Source organism: Phoenix dactylifera, chromosome 5 (genome assembly GCF_009389715.1).
Source record: "Phoenix dactylifera cultivar Barhee BC4 chromosome 5, palm_55x_up_171113_PBpolish2nd_filt_p, whole genome shotgun sequence".
NCBI lineage: Eukaryota > Viridiplantae > Streptophyta > Magnoliopsida > Arecales > Arecaceae > Phoenix > Phoenix dactylifera.
Window position 1 is genome coordinate 8,718,868 of NC_052396.1, and position 19,057 is coordinate 8,737,924.

General features: G+C 45.4%; 1 long non-coding RNA gene and 1 pseudogene across 1 annotated transcript; one reads left to right on the top strand and one right to left on the bottom strand.

Moving 5' to 3' along the window:
• Nucleotides 1-4,819: 4,819 nt before the first annotated feature.
• On the top strand, nt 4,820-5,365 carry LOC113462291. The gene is made up of 2 exons (XR_003384453.2): nt 4,820-5,022; nt 5,132-5,365. It is a non-coding gene; the product is annotated as an uncharacterized LOC113462291 (long non-coding RNA).
• An 11,714-nt stretch (nt 5,366-17,079) lies between these two features.
• The window catches only part of LOC103723281, a 28,827-nt pseudogene continuing 26,849 nt past the window's right edge, over nt 17,080-19,057 (bottom strand).

The window sequence follows — 19,057 nt, forward strand, 5'->3', positions numbered from 1 at the left end:
GGCATGGATTTATGAGCATTTTCCAGCACTCAGTCCTCACCCGTCGCTCGAGTATACTGATGCCAGTCCCCGCGTGCACCGCTGGATGCCCGGTACTCCATCCCGTACCACGATGGACCATTTAGTGGTTCTACGTGAGTCATTGGACCTTTTGAGCATCGATGAGGTACGTATCATATTACCATTTGCTTGTGTTTGTCAGTACTTTTAATATGCGATATAGTATAAAACTGAAATGGACCTTTTGTTTTGCAGGTTATTTGGGATCCCCATCATCGGCTTCGGGGAGATCGCCCATATGTTGATATCGCATTTTTTAGTGGCTCCATCAAGTGCCTTGATATCGTAGAACCCTATCATCCAGAAAGGGTTCTTAGACAGTTTGGTCGTATTCAGACCATCCCTCGAGCGCCACTAGCCCCTACGCGAGCCAACAGAGGTTCCACAGCAGGCTCGTACCGGATACATTACTCCTATATGGATCAGCTTTGGGAGCGGTGGGAGGACCACGTGCTGAGCCAGGCGAGCAGGAGCCACCCAGTTACCCGGCCATCAGACAGCGTACCGGGATACATGGAGTGGTATCTCCGTATCACGCACGTTGCAGTTCAGCCTCCTCATCTGCGCTCGAGTACTCATTCTGGACCTAGGGGAGGTCATGATGATGCTGACATGCACCGGCGGCGTATTGCAGATGCACTCGGTATCAGTACCGACATTGTACGGATGGGTCCCTCAGAGGCTACGTCACTAGGTGCCGGGCACCTATTTCATGCTATTTGTCAGATGCATCAGTTACTTCTGGGTGATGAGCCTGGCCCGAGTACAGCACCCTCTCATTCGGATCCAGCACCCTCTCATTCGGACGTACAGCAGTACACGCGTCGACGACGGCGTCATAGGGATTGATGATGGAGCCTTTATTTTGATTATGTAGCTTCGACTTTTTTTTGTGTAATTTGAAACTGTTGATATTAATGAAAAATATATATTTTTGGTACATTTACGTGTAATCTTTGTAAAGCCTGGCCCGTTCTATTTTACACAAATATAACAGTGCACATAACAATCAATCTAACAATGCGAAGACAGATATTTTTTGATTTATATTGATGATGGAGTTTCACAGTACATGACTCTAAGAGCCCAAAAAAATTTACAACTTTCAAAAATTGTACATATATAAACAATCAATCTAACTCTACTGTCTCGCTAATTATAACATTAGGTGAGATGCTCTCTTTGAACTGTTGAATCCGGGCTTCATATGAATTTTCCCATCCGGTAGCACAAGGAAGATGATATTTTCGCCAGTTGGTCGCTACTGGCGGAACGGGATGTCCCGGCAACAAGAACACCTTCAAAATTAGAAATAAGAAAATATTTATAGCTACAAAATTATAAATAAGCAAAATTAAATAAGCAAAATTAAATATTCGCAAGTGTTGTGAACGTAGTACCTCAGCACGGCACGCGATTTGGCACCAGAAGCCTTCTGTTCGGCCGCACAGTGCCGAACAGAAGGCTTCTGTTCGGCTGCACAGAGCCGGACAGAACCCTTCTGTTCGGCTGCACAGTGCCGGACAGAAGCCTTCTGTTCGGCACTGTGCAGCCGAACAGAAGGCTTCTGTTCGGTTGAGGGTTCCCGAACAGAAGGCTTCTGTTCGGCACTGTTCAGCCGAACAGAAGCCTTTTGTTCGGCGATCCAGTGCCGAACGGAGCACGAACCGTGAAAAAAAAAAAATTTCGAAACAAGGTGGAACACGTACCTTTGCGGCCGATTCTTCGTCCCAAATCACTAGTTGCTTGTCCATGCTTCGAATGGGGCTTAAATCTCCTTCAAAGATCGCCTAAACGATGTAAATGGATCGAGGGGTTTAAGGGGGGTTTGAGGGGTGTTTTTTTTTTTTTCTTTTCAAAACGAAACGGAGGAGGAGGAAGGGGGGTGTACTGAGAAAATTTCAAGGGCAATATGGTAATTACACTAAAGGTTAGTTTGGGTATTTTCTTTTTGGTTTTTGGGGGGTGTCCTGAGCAATAGGGGTGGTTCTATATACACCCCCCCTATTGCTAAGGACACCCCCCAAAAACCAAAAAGAAAATACCCAAACTAATCTTTAGTGTAATTACCATATTGCCCTTGAAATTTTCTCAGTACACCCCCCCTCCTCCTCCTCCGTTTCGTTTTGAAAAGAAAAAAAACCTTGCCCCCCTCAAACCCCCCTTAAACTCCTCGATCTATTTACATCGTTTAGGCGATCTTTGAAGGAGATTTAAGCCCCATTCGAAGCATGGACAAGCAACTAGTGATTTGGGACGAAGATTCGGCCGCAAAGGTACGTGTTCCACCTTGTTTCGAAATTTTTTTTTTTTCACGGTTCGTGCTCCGTTCGGCACTGGATCGCCGAACAAAAGGCTTCTGTTCAGCTGCACAGTGCCGAACAGAAGCCTTCTGTTCGGCAACCCTCAACCGAACAGAAGCCTTCTGTTCGGCTGCACAGTGCCGAACAGAAGGCTTCTGTCCGGCACTGTGCAGCCGAACAGAAGGCTTCTGTCTGGCACTGTGCAGCCGAACAGAAGGGTTCTGTCCGGCTCAGTGCAGCCGAACAGAAGCCTTCTGTTCGGCACTGTGCAGCCGAACAGAAGCCTTCTGTCCGGCACTGTGCAGCCGAACAGAAGCCTTCTGGTGCCAAATCACGTGCCGTGCTGAATTTTGTGCCGAACAGATCCTCTGATTCATTAATTCTTGGTGATAAATTATTTTATATGTAGGGCTATGCTACAACCGAATCGAGTATAATTGGATCAGAATTTGTACTGGATTACACAAGCGAATTTACAACTTACCAGGTATTATAATGTATTGTGCAATTTTGTATTAGTTTAGCGAGCTATTTTTACAACTGTGTACTTACATAAATTGTTTAATGTATAGATCTTCAAGAGTAGAGAGGACTTGTGTAATTGGTGTCGTGAAGCTGGGAGGCGACATGGTTTTGTTGTTGTAATCAAATCATCCGATGCAGGTACCATTTCTAAGAAACCCAGAATTACGTTAAGTTGTGAGAGGGTGGGACGTACCGAACCAAAAAAGAAAAGCGAATAAAGACTGCCTGTGGGACAAAGAAGTGTGGATGCCCTTTTGCATTAAGAGGAAAGAAATTGGATACTGCGGATGATTGGATATTACTGGTCGTATGTGGAGTGCACAATCATCCCGCTGCAGAGAATCTGGAGGAGCACTCATATGCAGGGAGATTATCTGAGCAGGAGACGGAATTGTTAGTGGATATGTCGAAGAGTTTGGTTCGTCCAAAGGACATATTATCCACATTGAAGGAAAGAGATGCCCTCAATGTTACGACTATCAAGACTATCTACAATGTACGTCAACGGTTTAAGGTTGTAGAGAAAGCCGGGAGGTCTGAAATGCAACATCTATTAGGTAAATTATCAGAGGCTAAATATATTGAGTGGCATAGGAATTGTACTAATACGGATGTTGTGCATGACTTATTTTGGGCACACCCTGGCAGCATTGATTTGTTCCGTGCATTTCCCCGTGTGTTGATAATGGATTGCACGTACAAGACGAATAGGTATCGTCTTCCGCTCTTAGAGATTGTGGGGGTGACATCTACTGACATGACATTTTCAATTGCTTTTGTATACTTAAATTCTGAGCGGGAAGAAAGCTATACTTGGGCATTAGAGAGATTGCGCAGTGTCATAGCTGATGATGTTTTGCCTGAGTTGATTGTTACAGATAGAGACTTGGCTTTGATGAATGCAATTCATAGAGTATTTCCTACTGCTAGACATTTATTATGTAGATGGCATATTAGTAGGAATGTTTTGGCCAAGTGCAAAAAATTTTTCGAATTGAAGGAGAAATGGAATAAATTTATTATGAGTTGGAATGTACTAGTGCTGTCCTCCACGGAAGACGAGTATAATGATCGCTGGAGTGCACTGCAGAGAGAGTTCGGTACCTATCCAGATGCACTACAGTATGTGTCAGATACTTGGCTGAGCAAATACAAGAAAAGATTTGTTGCGGCGTGGACGGATACATGCAGGCACTACGGAAATGTGACGACAAATAGGTATCACAAATAAAGACTCATTTAATTTTAATTTGCCTCAATTGTTATATCTAACTTTCATTTGTTTACTAGGGTCGAGAGTGCACATGCAAAGCTCAAAAAGCTGCTTGGATCAAGCCAAGGAAGTTTCGAGTCATCTTGGACTAGAATACATGGATTGATTGAGTTGCAGCACAGCTCCGTTAAAGCCTCATTGGAGAAGAGTTTATTGGTAGTGCAGCACAACTTCAAGCCAGCTGAATTCAAAGAGTTGCGAGGTTTCATATCTATAAGTGCGTTAAATCATGTCCTCGCCCAATCGAAACGAGCCAATTCAGTTGGGTTTGATGATTCAAATTGTGGGTGCGCTATTCGACGCACACATGGTATACCATGTGCTTACCAGATTGCGCGGTACAGGGTGGAAGGTCGGCCCATTCCTCTCGACTGCATAGATCCTCATTGGAGGAAACTTGATATTCTGCCTACCCCCCCGTGCAGCCAATTCAGTTGAGTTGTGATGCAGAGTTAGATTTGATTGCGCTACGATTCAAGAAGTTAGATGGGGCTTCTCAATTGCAGATGATCAAGAAGTTACGAGAGATTGCAAGTCCAGATAGTACACCTCTTTTAGAGCCTGCAAAACGGAAGACCGGTTCACGTGGGCGCGCTTCAATGAAGGTTGATACGTCTACTCGACGTGACCCGTCTGCGTTTGAATTGGTTCTAATAGATGTAAACAGAAACATACTTAAGAGCTGGTGGGAGCAAACAAATCAAACAGGGGAACTAATAGACCTTTCTGATGTACAAGAACTTAACGGTGACAAGCTTGAGCAGATGATTAACACATTTGGTGGGTTTGATCTGGTTATTGGTGGAAGTCCATGTAATAATCTTTCAGGTAGCAACCGCTATAGTCGTGATGGGCTGGAGGGTAAACATTCATCTCTTTTTTATGATTATTTTCGCATCTTAGACCTTGTGAAGTGTATCATGGGGAAGAACTTCTGATTGCACCATCTCACTTTCTTGTTTTTGAGCAGGCATTATCATTTCTTTTGTTGGAAAAGAGGGCTCTGTGATGTTCTTGGTCAGGTGAGCGAAGCGCAAATAGGCTGCGCGCTTTATTTGGGGGAGTGAGAAATTAAGGGGGTGGTAGAGCATCTTTTAAATGTTTGCCTTTGATGATTGAGGCGGATTTTCTGATAAGCAACAGTTATGTTAGCTATGTATTTAAAATGTTGAAAGATCATGAGGATGTTCTCTTTGAACCTTAACTTGCATTGCAGAGTTAGATTGATTGTTTATATATGTACAATTTTTGAAAGTTGTAAATTTTTTTGGGCTCTTAGAGTCATGTACTGTGAAACTCCATCATCAATATAAATCAAAAAATATCTGTCTTCGCATTGTTAGATTGATTGTTATGTGCACTGTTATATTTGTGTAAAATAGAACGAGCCAGGCTTTACAAATATTACACGTAAATGTACCAAAAATATATATTTTTCATTAATATCAAAGGCTTTACAAAGATTACAAAGGCTCCATCATCAATTCCTATGACGCCGTCGTCGACGCGTGTACTGCTGTACGTCCGAATGAGAGGGTGCTGGATCCGAATGAGAGGGTGCTGTACTCGGGCCAGGCTCATCACCCAGAAGTAACTGATGCATCTGACAAATAGCATGAAATAGGTGCCCGGCACCTAGTGACGTAGACTCTGAGGGACCCATCCGTACAATGTCGGTACTGATACCGAGTGCATCTGCATTACGCCGCCGGTGCATGTCAGCATCATCATGACCTCCCCTAGCTCCAGAATGAGTACTCGAGCGCAGATGAGGAGGCTGAACTGCAACGTGCGTGATACGGAGATACCACTCCATGTATCCCGGTACGCTGTCTGATGGCCGGGTAACTGGGTGGCTCCTGCTCGCCTGGCTCAGCACGTGGTCCTCCCACCGCTCCCAAAGCTGATCCATATAGGAGTAATGTATCCGGTACGAGCCTGCTGTGGAACCTCTGTTGGCTCGCGTAGGGGCTAGTGGCGCTCGAGGGATGGTCTGAATACGACCAAACTGTCTAAGAACCCTTTCTGGATGATAGGGTTCTACGATATCAAGGCACTTGATGGAGCCACTAAAAAATGCGATATCAATATATGGGCGATCTCCCCGAAGCCGATGATGGGGATCCCAAATAACCTGCAAAACAAAAGGTCCATTTCAGTTTTATACTATATCGCATATTAAAAGTACTGACAAACACAAGCAAATGGTAATATGATACGTACCTCATCGATGCTCAAAAGGTCCAATGACTCACGTAGAACCACTAAATGGTCCATCGTGGTACGGGATGGAGTACCGGGCATCCAGCGGTGCACGCGGGGACTGGCATCAGTATACTCGAGCGACGGGTGAGGACTGAGTGCTGGAAAATGCTCATAAATCCATGCCTGCAGAAGCGTCATATAACCACTGATCTGTCTCACTGATGACCTCGACGCAATCCCCAACTGCCGATACAAATATGCTAAGGCAGCTGTACCCCAGGCATATGTGCTCACCCTATCCAGATCCCGCAGTAAACACAGATACGCTATAGGCACCCTGGTCCCACTCTTATCAGCAAAGAGTGTGCAGCCTAACAAAAATAACAAATAGGCTCGTGCTGCACACTCTATCCTCTGCTGGCTGTCTCTATCAGATACAGAGTGAAACTGAGTCCTCAGCCACTCCATCCTCACAGACTGACCGCGCGATGACAGTACCTCCTGACGCGCGTCTCCAGCTGACACCCCCAACAACTCCACAAGTAGCTCCTCAGCATCCCGATCACTCATCCTCTCAGGAGAAACTGCTACTGAGGCACCTGTGACAGGAATCCCTAAAATGGCGGATACATCATCCAACGTGATAGTGATCTCGCCAAATGGTATATGGAAGGTGTTCGTCTCGGGCTGCCATCTCTCTACGAAGCCCGAAATCAGAATCTTATCGATGAATCGATAAGAGCACTGTACTAACTCTATGAGGCCCGACTGCCTCAATAGTGCTTTGAACCTGGTATTTGGTTGGTTTGAAGACCACCACTTCCATTCACCAACCTTGGCAGTATGGTTCATGCACTTTAGTGGAGCCCGTTCCTGTAATATAAATGTATAATTACTACTACTTTATAAAACATCAATAAACAAAATATAATGCTATAACAAATAAACAATACCTGTTGCCTCCAGATGGAAGCTGCTATATGCGTCCTGAAACTGATCAGGACGGACTCATCCTCTGGACCTCCTGGACATGGTCCAACGGACTCATCGTCTTCGCCCCTAGCGGGCATATCATCATGCTCTGACTCAGGAGAGGGCGATGGCATATAAGCAGGCTCGGGAGAAGCAATCCTAGCACGACGTCTCCTAGCTGACGCCGTAGGTCTAACTCTGGCGGGACCGGGATCCATGTCTGAAAATATAGAAATTCAATGTTAGGCTATATCAAAGAAAATAATTCAGCACGGCACGCGATTTGGCACCAGAAGCCTTCTGTTCGGCTGCACAGTGCCGAACAGAAGGCTTCTGTTCGGCTGCACAGAGCCGGACAGAACCCTTCTGTTCGGCTGCACAGTGCCGGACAGAAGCCTTCTGTTCGGCACTGTGCAGCCAAACAGAAGGCTTCTGTTCGGCACTGTTCAGCCGAACCGAAACCTTTTGTTCGGCGATCCAGTGCCGAACAAAAGGGGAGGCGGGGGGGGGGGGGGGGGAGCTACCTCGAGGTGGTCGTGGAGGCGCCGGCGAGGTGCTCGTTGCTCGGGAGATGGCCGAGGAGGTGGTTCCGGGAGAAGCCGGCGAGGTGGTCGGAGATCGGGAGAATGCCGGCGACGAGAGGAAGAAGGGGGAACGGGGGGGTTTTGGGCGTTGGCGAGGTGCACTGCACCGACCGGCGACGAGAGGGAGAAGGGGGAGACGGAGGGGGTTTGGCCGCCGGCGAGGTGCTTGAGGCGAGGTTTTTTGGGCGAAAGGGAGAAGCCGGCGGGTGTTTTGGAGGGGAAGAGCGGGGTGGGGGGGGGTTTGGGGGGTGTAGAGAGCAATTTAGGTGAGGGGGTGGGGAGGGTGGGGGGTAATTTAGAAATTTTTAATTTTTTAGGGGTGTCCTTAGCAAATGGGGGGGTGTAGAGAGTATTTAATTTTTTTTTAATTTTTGGGGGGTGTCCTGAGCAATAGGGGGGGTGTATATAGAACCACCCGAGCAATAGGGGGGGTGTATATAGAACCACCCTGGGACCTCGGGTAGTTCTAAATACACCCCCCCGATTGCTCAGGACACCCCCCAAAAACCAAAAAAAAAAATATCCAAACTAACCTTTAGTGTAATTACCATATTGCCCTTGAAATTTTCTCAGTACACCCCCCTTCCTCCTCCTCCATCTCCTCCTCCGTTTCGTTTTGAAAAGGAAAAAAAAAACCACCCCTCAAACCCCCCTTAAACCCCTCGATCCATTTACATCGTTTAGGCGATCTTTGAAGGAGATTTAAGCCCCATTCGAAGCATGGACAAGCAACTAGTGATTTGGGACGAAGAATCGGCCGCAAAGGTACGTGTTCCACCTTGTTTCGAAAGTTTTTTTTTTTCACGGTTCGTGCTCCGTTCGGCACTGGATCGCCGAACAAAAGGCTTCTGTTCGGCTGCATAGTGCCGAACAGAAGCCTTCTGTTCGGCAACGCTCTACCGAACAGAAGGCTTCTGTTCGGCTGCACAGTGCCGAACATAAGGCTTCTGTCCGGCACACTGCAGCCGAACAGAAGGCTTCTGTTCGGCACTCTGCAGCCGAACAGAAGCCTTCTCGTGCCAAATCGCGTGCCGTGCTGAATTTTGTGCCGAACAGATCCTCTGATTCATTAATTCTTGATGATAAATTATTTTATATGTAGGGCTATGCTACAACCGAATCTAGTATAATTGGATCAGAATTTGTACTGGATTACACAAGCGAATTTACAACTTACGAGGTATTATAATATATTGTGCAATTTTGTATTAGTTTAGCGAGCTATTTTTACAACTGTGTACTTACATAAATTGTTTAATGTATAGATCTTCAAGAGTAGAGAGGACTTGTGTAATTGGTGTCGTGAAGCTGGGAGGCGAAATGGTTTTGTTGTTGTAATCAAATCATCCGATGCAGGTACCATTTCTAAGAAACCCAGAATTACGTTAGGTTGTGAGAGGGGTGGGACGTACCGAACCACAAAAGAAAAGCGAATAAAGACTGCCTGTGGGACAAAGAAGTGTGGATGCCCTTTTGCATTAAGAGGAAAGAAATTGGATACTGCGGATGATTGGATATTACTGGTCGTATGTGGAGTGCACAATCATCCCGCTGCAGAGAATCTGGAGGGGCACTCATATGCAGGGAGATTATCTGAGCAGGAGACGGAATTGTTAGTGGATATGTCGAAGAGTTTGGTTCGTCCAAAGGACATATTATCCACATTGAAGGAAAGAGATGCCCTCAATGTTACGACTATCAAGACTATCTACAATGTACGTCAACGGTTTAAGGTTGCAGAGAAAGCCGGGAGGTCTGAAATGCAACATCTATTAGGTAAATTATCAGAGGCTAAATATATTGAGTGGCATAGGAATTGTACTAATACGGATGTTGTGCATGACTTATTTTGGGCACACCCTGGCAGCATTGATTTGTTCCGTGCATTTCCCCGTGTGTTGATAATGGATTGCACGTACAAGACGAATAGGTATCGTCTTCCGCTCTTAGAGATTGTGGGGGTGACATCTACTGACATGACATTTTCAGTTGCTTTTGTATACTTAAATTCTGAGGGGGAAGAAAGCTATACTTGGGCATTAGAGAGATTGCGCAGTGTCATAGCTGATGATGTTTTGCCTGAGTTGATTGTTACAGATAGAGACTTGGCTTTGATGAATGCAATTCATAGAGTATTTCCTACTGCTAGACATTTATTATGTAGATGGCATATTAGTAGGAATGTTTTGGCCAAGTACAAAAAAATTTTCGAATTGAAGGAGAAATGGGATAAATTTATTATGAGTTGGAATGTACTAGTGCTGTCCTCCACGGAAGACGAGTATAATGATCGCTGGAGTGCACTACAGAGAGAGTTCGGTACCTATCCAGATGCACTACAGTATGTGTCAGATACTTGGCTGAGCAAATACAAGGAAAGATTTGTTGCGGCGTGGACTGATACATGCAGGCACTACGGAAATGTGACGACAAATAGGTATCACAAATAAAGACTCATTTAAATTTAATTTGCCTCAATTCTTATATCTAACTTTCATTTGTTTACTAGGGTCGAGAGTGCACATGCAAAGCTCAAAAAGCAGCTTGGATCAAGCCAAGGAAGTTTCGAGTCATCTTGGACTAGAATACATGGATTGATTGAGTTGCAGCACAGCTCTGTTAAAGCCTCATTGGAGAAGAGTTTATTGGTAGTGCAGCACAACTTCAAGCCAGCTGAATTCAAAGAGTTGCGAGGTTCCATATCTATAAGTGCGTTAAATCATGTCCTCGCCCAATCGAAACGAGCCAATTCAGTTGGGTTTGATGATTCAAATTGTGGGTGCGCTATTCGATGCACACATGGTATACCATGTGCTCACCAGATTGCGCGGTACAGGGTGGAAGGTCGGCCCATTCCTCTCGACTGCATAGATCCTCATTGGAGGAAACTTGATATTCTGCCTACCCCCCCCGTGCAGCCAATTCAGTTGAGTTGTGATGCAGAGTTAGATTTGATTGCGCTACGATTCAAGAAGTTAGATGGGGCTTCTCAATTGCAGATGATCAAGAAGTTACGAGAGATTGCAAGTCCAGATAGTACACCTCTTTTAGAGCCTGCAAAACGGAAGACCGGTTCACGTGGGCGCGCTTCACTGAAGGTTGATACGTCTACTCGACGTGACCCGTCTGCGTTTGAGTTGGTTCTATCTGGACAGGATAGTTATTCACCTGGTGTTGAGAAAGTTACCATCCGCAATCCATCTACTCAGATTCAAAAGAGACGGCCCAAGCAAAAGGTAAGTACCAAATATTTATTTCCTTACAATAGGTATCACAACGTCTACGGGACGGTCCGTGCCGTGCCGGTATGTCATGTGCCGATACGGGACATGTCGGGACGTGCCGTGCCGAGATGTGCCGATACGGGACATGTCGGGACGTGCCGTGCCGAGATGTGCCGATACGGGATGTGCCGTGCCGAGATGTGCCGATACGGGATGTGCCGTGCCGAGATGTGCCGATACGGGACATGTTCTGCCATTGTTACATATTTTCTATCATTTGATATTATTTGCAGATTTTTCGTACTAGAGCCCAGTCACATACGCCCATTATCTATATTGATGCTATTCCTTCTGCCTTGAGACCATACATCCAGCATATCAAGGATGTAAAAGCTGATGGGAATTGCGGATTTAGGGCAATAGCTGACTTACTGGGATTTGGAGAAGATGACTGGGTGCGTGTTAGGAAGGATTTATTGCAAGAGTTGCAATGTCATTCGGACCACTATCGCACATTATATGGTGTGGAAGGGACGATTGCTGAGATCACTCATGCATTATCATATTATGATGATTGTCCACCATATGACAGATGGATGACTATGCCGGACATGGGTCATCTTATAGCATCCTGCTATAATGTTGTCCTATACCATCTCTCGTTGCAACAATGTCTGACCTTCCTACCTCTCCGTTCTGTGCCAGTACCTCTTCTATCCCGCAAAGATATCGCTATCGGATTCGTAAATGGAAATCATTTTGTTGAGGTACTACGTTCACAACACTTGCGAATATTTAATTTTGCTTATTTAATTTTGCTTATTTATAATTTTGTAGCTATTAATATTTTCTTATTTCTAATTTTGAAGGTGTTCTTGTTGCCGGGACATCCCGTTCCGCCAGTAGCGACCAACTGGCGAAAATATCATCTTCCTTGTGCTACCGGATGGGAAAATTCATATGAAGCACGGATTCAACAGTTCAAAGAGAGCATCTCACCTAATGTTATAATTAGCGAGACAGTAGAGTTAGATTGATTATTTATATATGTACAATTTTTGAAAGTTGTAAATTTTTTGGGGCTCTTAGAGTCATGTACTGTGAAACTCCATCATCAGCTGGGAATACATATGACGACTGTTGTTTCCGTTGAGATTTCAGATGTAAACAGAAACATACTTAAGAGCTGGTGGGAGTAAACAAATCAAACAGGGGAACTAATAGACCTTTCTGATGTACAAGAACTTAACGGTGACAAGCTTGAGCAGATGATTAACACATTTGTTGGAAAAGAGGGCTCTGTGATGTTCTTGGTTAAGAGGTTAATCGGCTGCCCTCTCCTTGCAAGGCCAGGTCTTGCCACTGGCACCCTCTTAGGCTTTGCTGCCTTTTTTGGAGGGGAACTTTGTCCAGGGTCAGCTTTGATTGGAACAACATTTGGAGGTACCTCAGGGGGAGGTGGAGGCAGAACATCAGTCGTATCAGATTCAGGGTCAAACCCCCCACGGGACTCCATCTCCTCAGGGGGAGGTGGAGGCAAGACAGTAGAGTTAGATTGATTGTTTATATATGTACAATTTTTGAAACTCCATCATCAATATAAATCAAAAAATATCTGTCTTCGCATTGTTAGATTGATTGTTATGTGCACTGTTATATTTATGTAAAATAGAACGGGCCAGGCTTTACAAAGATTACACGTAAATGTACCAAAAATATATATTTTTCATTAATATCAAAGGCTTTACAAAGATTACAAAGGCTCCATCATCAATCCCTATGACGCCATCGTCGACGCGTGTACTGCTGTACGTCCGAATGAGAGGGTCCTGGATCCAAATGAGAGGGTGCTGTACTCGGGCCAGGCTCATCACCCAGAAGTACCTGATGCATCTGAGAAATAGCATCATATAGGTGCCCGGCACCTAGTGACGTAGCCTCTGAGGGACCCATCCGTACAATGTCGGTACTGATACCGAGTGCAGCTGCATTACGCCGCCGGTGCATGTCAGCATCATCATGACCTCCCCTAGCTCCAGAATGAGTACTCGAGCGCAGATGAGGAGGCTGAACTGCAACGTGCGTGATACGGAGATACCACTCCATGTATCCCGGTACGCTGTCTGATGGCCGGGTAACTGGGTGGCTCCTGCTCGCCTGGCTCAGCACGTGGTCCTCCCACCGCTCCCAAAGCTGATCCATATAGGAGTAATGTATCCGGTACGAGCCTGCTGTGGAACCTCTGTTGGCTCGCGTAGGGGCTAGTGGCGCTCGAGGGATGGTCTGAATACGACCAAACTGTCTAAGAACCCTTTCTGGATGATAGGGTTCTACGATATCAAGGCACTTGATGGAGCCACTAAAAAATGCGACGGGTATATATGGGCGATCTCCCCGAAGCCGATGATGGGGATCCCAAATAACCTGTAAAACAAAAGGTCCATTTCAGTTTTATACTATATCGCATATTAAATGTACTGACAAACACAAGCAAATGGTAATATGATACGTACTTCATCGATGCTCAAAAGGTCCAATGACTCACGTAGAACCACTAAATGGTCCATCGTGGTACGGGATGGAGTACCGGGCATCCAGCGGTGCACGCGGGGACTGGCATCAGTATACTCGAGCGACAGGTGAGGACTGAGTGCTGGAAAATGCTCATAAATCCATGCCTGCAGAAGCGTCATATAACCACTGATCTGTCTCACTGATGACCTCGACGCAATCCCCAACTGCCGATACAAATATGCTAAGGCAGCTGTACCCCAGGCATATGTGCTCACCCTATCCAGATCCCGCAGTAAACACAGATACGCTATAGGCACCCTGGTCCCACTCTTATCAGCAAAGAGTGTGCAGCCTAACAAAAATAACAAATAGGCTCGTGCTGCACACTCTATCCTCTGCTGCCTGTCTCTATCAGATACAGAGTGAAACTGAGTCCTCAGCCACTCCATCCTCACAGACTGACCGCGCGATGACAGTACCTCCTGACGCGCGTCTCCAGCTGACACCCCCAACAACTCCACAAGTAGCTCCTCAGCATCCCGATCACTCATCCTCTCAGGAGAAACTGATACTGAGGAACCTGCGACAGGAATCCCTAAAATGGCGGATACATCATCCAACGTGATAGTGATCTCGCCAAATGGTATATGGAAGGTGTTCGTCTCGGGCTGCCATCTCTCTACGAAGCCCGAAATCAGAATCTTATCGATGAATCGATAAGAGCACTGTACTAACTCTACGAGGCCCGACTGCCTCAATAGTGCTCTGAACCTGGTATTTGGTTGGTTTGAAGACCACCACTTCCATTCACCAACCTTGGCAGTATGGTTCATGCACTTTAGTGGAGCTCGTTCCTGTAATATAAATGTATAATTACTACTACTTTATAAAACATCAATAAACAAAATATAATGCTATAACAAATAAACAATACCTGTTGCCTCCAGATGGAAGCTGCTATATGCGTCCTGAAACTGATCAGGACGGACTCATCCTCTGGACCTCCTGGACATGGTCCAACGGACTCATCGTCTTCGCCCCTAGCGGGCATATCATCATGCTCTGACTCAGGAGAGTCCGATGGCATATGAGCAGGCTCGGGAGAAGCAATCCTAGCACGACGTCTCCTAGCTGACGCCGTAGGTCTAACTCTGGCGGGACGGGGATCCATGTCTGAAAATATAGAAATTCAATGTTAGGCTATATCAAAGAAAATAATTCAATTGCATACATAAATGTTCGGCACAAAATTCAGCACGGCACGCACCAGAACCCTTCTGTTCGGCTGCACAGTGCCGAACAGAAGGCTTCTGTTCGGCTTCACGGTGCCGAACAGAAGCCTTCTGTGCAGCCGAACAGAAGCCTTCTGTTCGGCTGCTCAGAGCCGGACAGAACCATTCTGTTCGGCACCGTGCAGCCGAACAGAAGGCTTCTGTTCGGCACCGTGCAGCCGAACAGAAGGCTTCTGTTCGGTTGAGTGTTGCCGAACAGAGGGCTTCTGTTCGGCACTGTTCAGCCGAACAGAACCCTTCTGTTCGGCGATCCAGTGCCGAACGGAGCACTGGAGGCGGGGGGGCGGGGAGCTACCTCGACGTGGTCGTGGAGGCGCCGGCGAGGTGCTCGTTGCTCGGGAGATGGCTGGGGAGGTGGTTCCGGGAGAATGCCGGCGACGAGAGAGAGAAGGGGAGAATGCCGGCGACGAGAGGGAGAAGGGGGAACGGGGGGGTTTTGGGCGAGGGAGAAGGGGGAGACGGAGGGGGTTTGGCCGCCGGCGAGGTGCTTGAGGTTCTTGAGGCGAAGTTTTTTGGGGTGAAGGGAGAAGCCGGCTGGAGTGGAGTTTTGGAGGGGAAGAGCGGGGTTGGGGGGGGGTTTGGGGGGTGTAGAGAGCAATTTAGGTGAGGGGGTGGGGAGGGTGAAGGGTAATTTAGGATTTTTCAATTTTTTAAGGGTGTCCTTAGCAAATGGGGGGGTGTAGAGAGTATTTAATTTTTTTTTAATTTTTGGGGGGTGTCCTGAGCAATCGGGGGGGTGTATTTAGAACTACTCTGGGACCTCAGACCGGCCACGCGGCCGCCCAAATTAATTGCACATGGATCTTCGCAGAAACTTCCGGATTACCACTCCGCTCCTTCCCCCCCGCGCCGGTGGCAGGCCGCGCTCTCCCAGCGACCCACCGCTCGCTTCACTACGCGCATAGAAATTTATATGCAAACAAAAGATCTGTTCCTTACGTGGCAACCAAGGACGGCAGATCTGGAGTTCGCATGAAATATTTTATGCAGTCATGTGCATCTGAAGCTTCCGAAAGGGAAACGGGAACGCGGTTAACATGGCTCGTAGTCGTAGAAGTGAAACCGCAAGCTTTCCGGCGGTAAGAGCAGGAGGGTCCCACTCCTGATCCGGTGGGACGCACGGATGGGGACCACTGCTTAGAGAATCTCGTGATTCGTGAGGCATGACCGTTGGATTCTGCAATGCTTTTCTGCTGGGATCGGACGGTCCAGATTGAGAATCTGTTGCAATAGGATTATGGAAATGTTTTGTTTTATTTTCTAAACCAATTTCTAGGACTTACTTCAAAGCAAAGAATTTATTGAGCCTTATGACATGGTGGTTGGAAAAACTCCTTGTTAGTTTACATAATCTTGTCGGCTTATTAGAATCACCAAGTGTCTGGAATATATTTAAACTGCAAATGATTTCCATTTTCCAATTTTTATAATTGATCTGAAATGGGCTCCAATATTGATTCCTCAGGCTGCCTAAACCTCCATCTAGCAGGACAAAGGAAAGGAAATTACAGTGATTACAAAAAAACAATGACATTGTTAAGTAGCTTAAAACAGAAAAGGAGGGCAAAACAGAAAAGTAAGGACTTGAAATATCTGATCAAGATTGAAGAGAAAACTTCTAAGTTCTGGTTGAAGAGTTCAGTAGCTTTCTTTCTGATGAGGAGACTGGGTTGTAGAATTGTATTAGCCCCTGAATGATTCACCTCTAGTCACATTCACACAAGTAACCAACCTTCCTTTTGCCGCCGCAAGGCTGCCTAATCGTATGCAGCAGGAGCGAGCAAGGGAACTCCTTTGGTTTTGGAAGGCACATGAGTCCGAATGCTATTATGAATGTGCGACCGACACTACACTACATAGGTACCTGTGCAGGTGAGGCATCGGTCGGTCCTAGAAACAGCGGCAGTACTTTCCTCTCCGGAGAAGCAATCTAATCCATCTCAAAATATAAAGTTAGGGATGATCAAAGTACAGGGGCCAAACCACAATTATAGTCAACTACGCATTGTTTCAGCTGCTCAAGTGACTAGCTAATCCAACCAGCTAGTTACGGCTGCAGATTTAATCCTCCGTTATGCTTTCCCTGTTAGCATGAGTGTGGAGTACCGAAAGGCTATCAACACAAGTTCTGAAAGAATTGTAGTATAATGGAGTATAATTTCAGTTGTTATACATTTAGAACAGTTTTCTTCTAGATTGGGAGATGTGGGCTTCCTATATCCAGGTAGAAAAACAATCAAAAACTGTGTTTAGAGTAATGAATCTATGTACAAAAGAATACCGCCAATCTCCCACAACAGTTAATGCACATCAGCCTCCACACTAGCCCTTATACTTTTTCCTTTGAAGATTAAGAGTGTGTCTAATATTGGGCCGCAAAGCAATAGTTACACATCTTTGTGTGTTCCATTAAACTGGATCATTGCTCCTCGGTATTATCCTTACAGGAAGACTTATTAATGGACCACCAAAGACATCTGTTACTTGGCGGTTCGATTCTTCATTCTTTCGGGTGTCATCAGCAAAATGGAGATCAAACTCTTCATCTTTATCGGAGTCATCCATGAACATTGTCCTGGAAATCATGCGGAGGTTCCTCCAGTCACCATTGCCTCTGTCATTGCTCCCTTGCTCCTCCATACTTCTCTCTGACAAATCATCACTCTGACGACTGAAATTGTGATGACCAAAGCTTGGAGGCTCAAGAAAACTAGCTTGGGGCCCGGATGACGGAGAGATGGAGTGGGCCCACCAATGTTTAACAGCGTGATTTTCTGGATCCCTTTGCTGAAGGACATCATTGCTGAGGAAAGGGCTGGAAGATGGAACCTCTAAGTGACTCTGTATTCTATCGAAGAAGGGAAGACCCCAGCTTTTATCTTCCTCATCAAATTCAGCTTCTCGCCGGTTCATTATATCTTGGCTTGGCCCAGGTGTAGCTTCAATGGGTGATGGAGCCAAGTCATTAGAGTTGTCTACTGGATGTAGAGGCCAAGATGTGTAATACCAATCTAGCAGACAATGGTCCAAGGTATTATTGGTTGTACAAATGCCCCTGCTGCAAACATTCCTTGAGAGTAGCCTATGCGTAATTTCACCTTGGCCTTTTAAACTTGAGGTAAACTGCCATGTCCTGTTTGGTGAACATTTCTGACAAGATCCTGGATGCATCAGTTGCTCCCTAAATTTGCTAAGGTTGGAGAGGAATTGTCGACCATGAGCACTTGGTTCCCTAAATTGATAGGTGCTATGGAAACTGTACAACAAAAATACAATAATACATGCAAGAATACAAGAATGAGATACATAGCTTAGCAACCACCACACTAAACATTATAATACAATAATACATGCAAAACAAACTCTCCATATTAGATCAAACACAGAGACCCATATTGTTGCATTGAGTTCAACAGGCATTTGCATTAGTTAGTTTTATTTATTACAAAAACCTTCTCTCCCTCCCTTCACCTAAGCAGTATACCTTTGTAACCCTAAATTTGAAAAATAGGCAGGAGGTTGTCACAAGATAGTTAGTCCTTTCTTTTTTTATTTATCTGTTATCGATTTTTCATATTTGGACCAGAATCTTAGAATTTTCAACTTCTAATTTAAAAATGATGATATAATTTTCTCAGGTTACAAAAAAAAAAAAGCATAACCAACACATGTGTCCGATAAACTAGGCCAAGTCATTGCTACAAGTCATAAATTTCACGAGTTCTCTAAGCATGATTGTCAATGATATATATAAAGTCTAGTGAGTGAGAGAGAGGTAAACTAGGTTTCGGATGACCAGATCTGAAGTTGGATTCGATAGTGAAACCGAAGACAAAGGTCTGACGACAAGGATCCGAGCCATTGAATATGATATCCTACCTATAAACTGCCTACACACCAAAAAGATTACTTAGTCAACTTTTGGAGACACTTCCAAGGTTCACTAGAACCTCCTTCCAAATCCTTTTATTTACTGAGTGCTTTCATTTTAAGTTTTTCATCCATGTTTGTTAATGTGTTCTACTTTATTATGATTGTTTTCTTTCTTGTATCTCTCTTCTTTCATCATTTTCCTTGTTTCCTTAGTCTTTCAATATAATTGTCT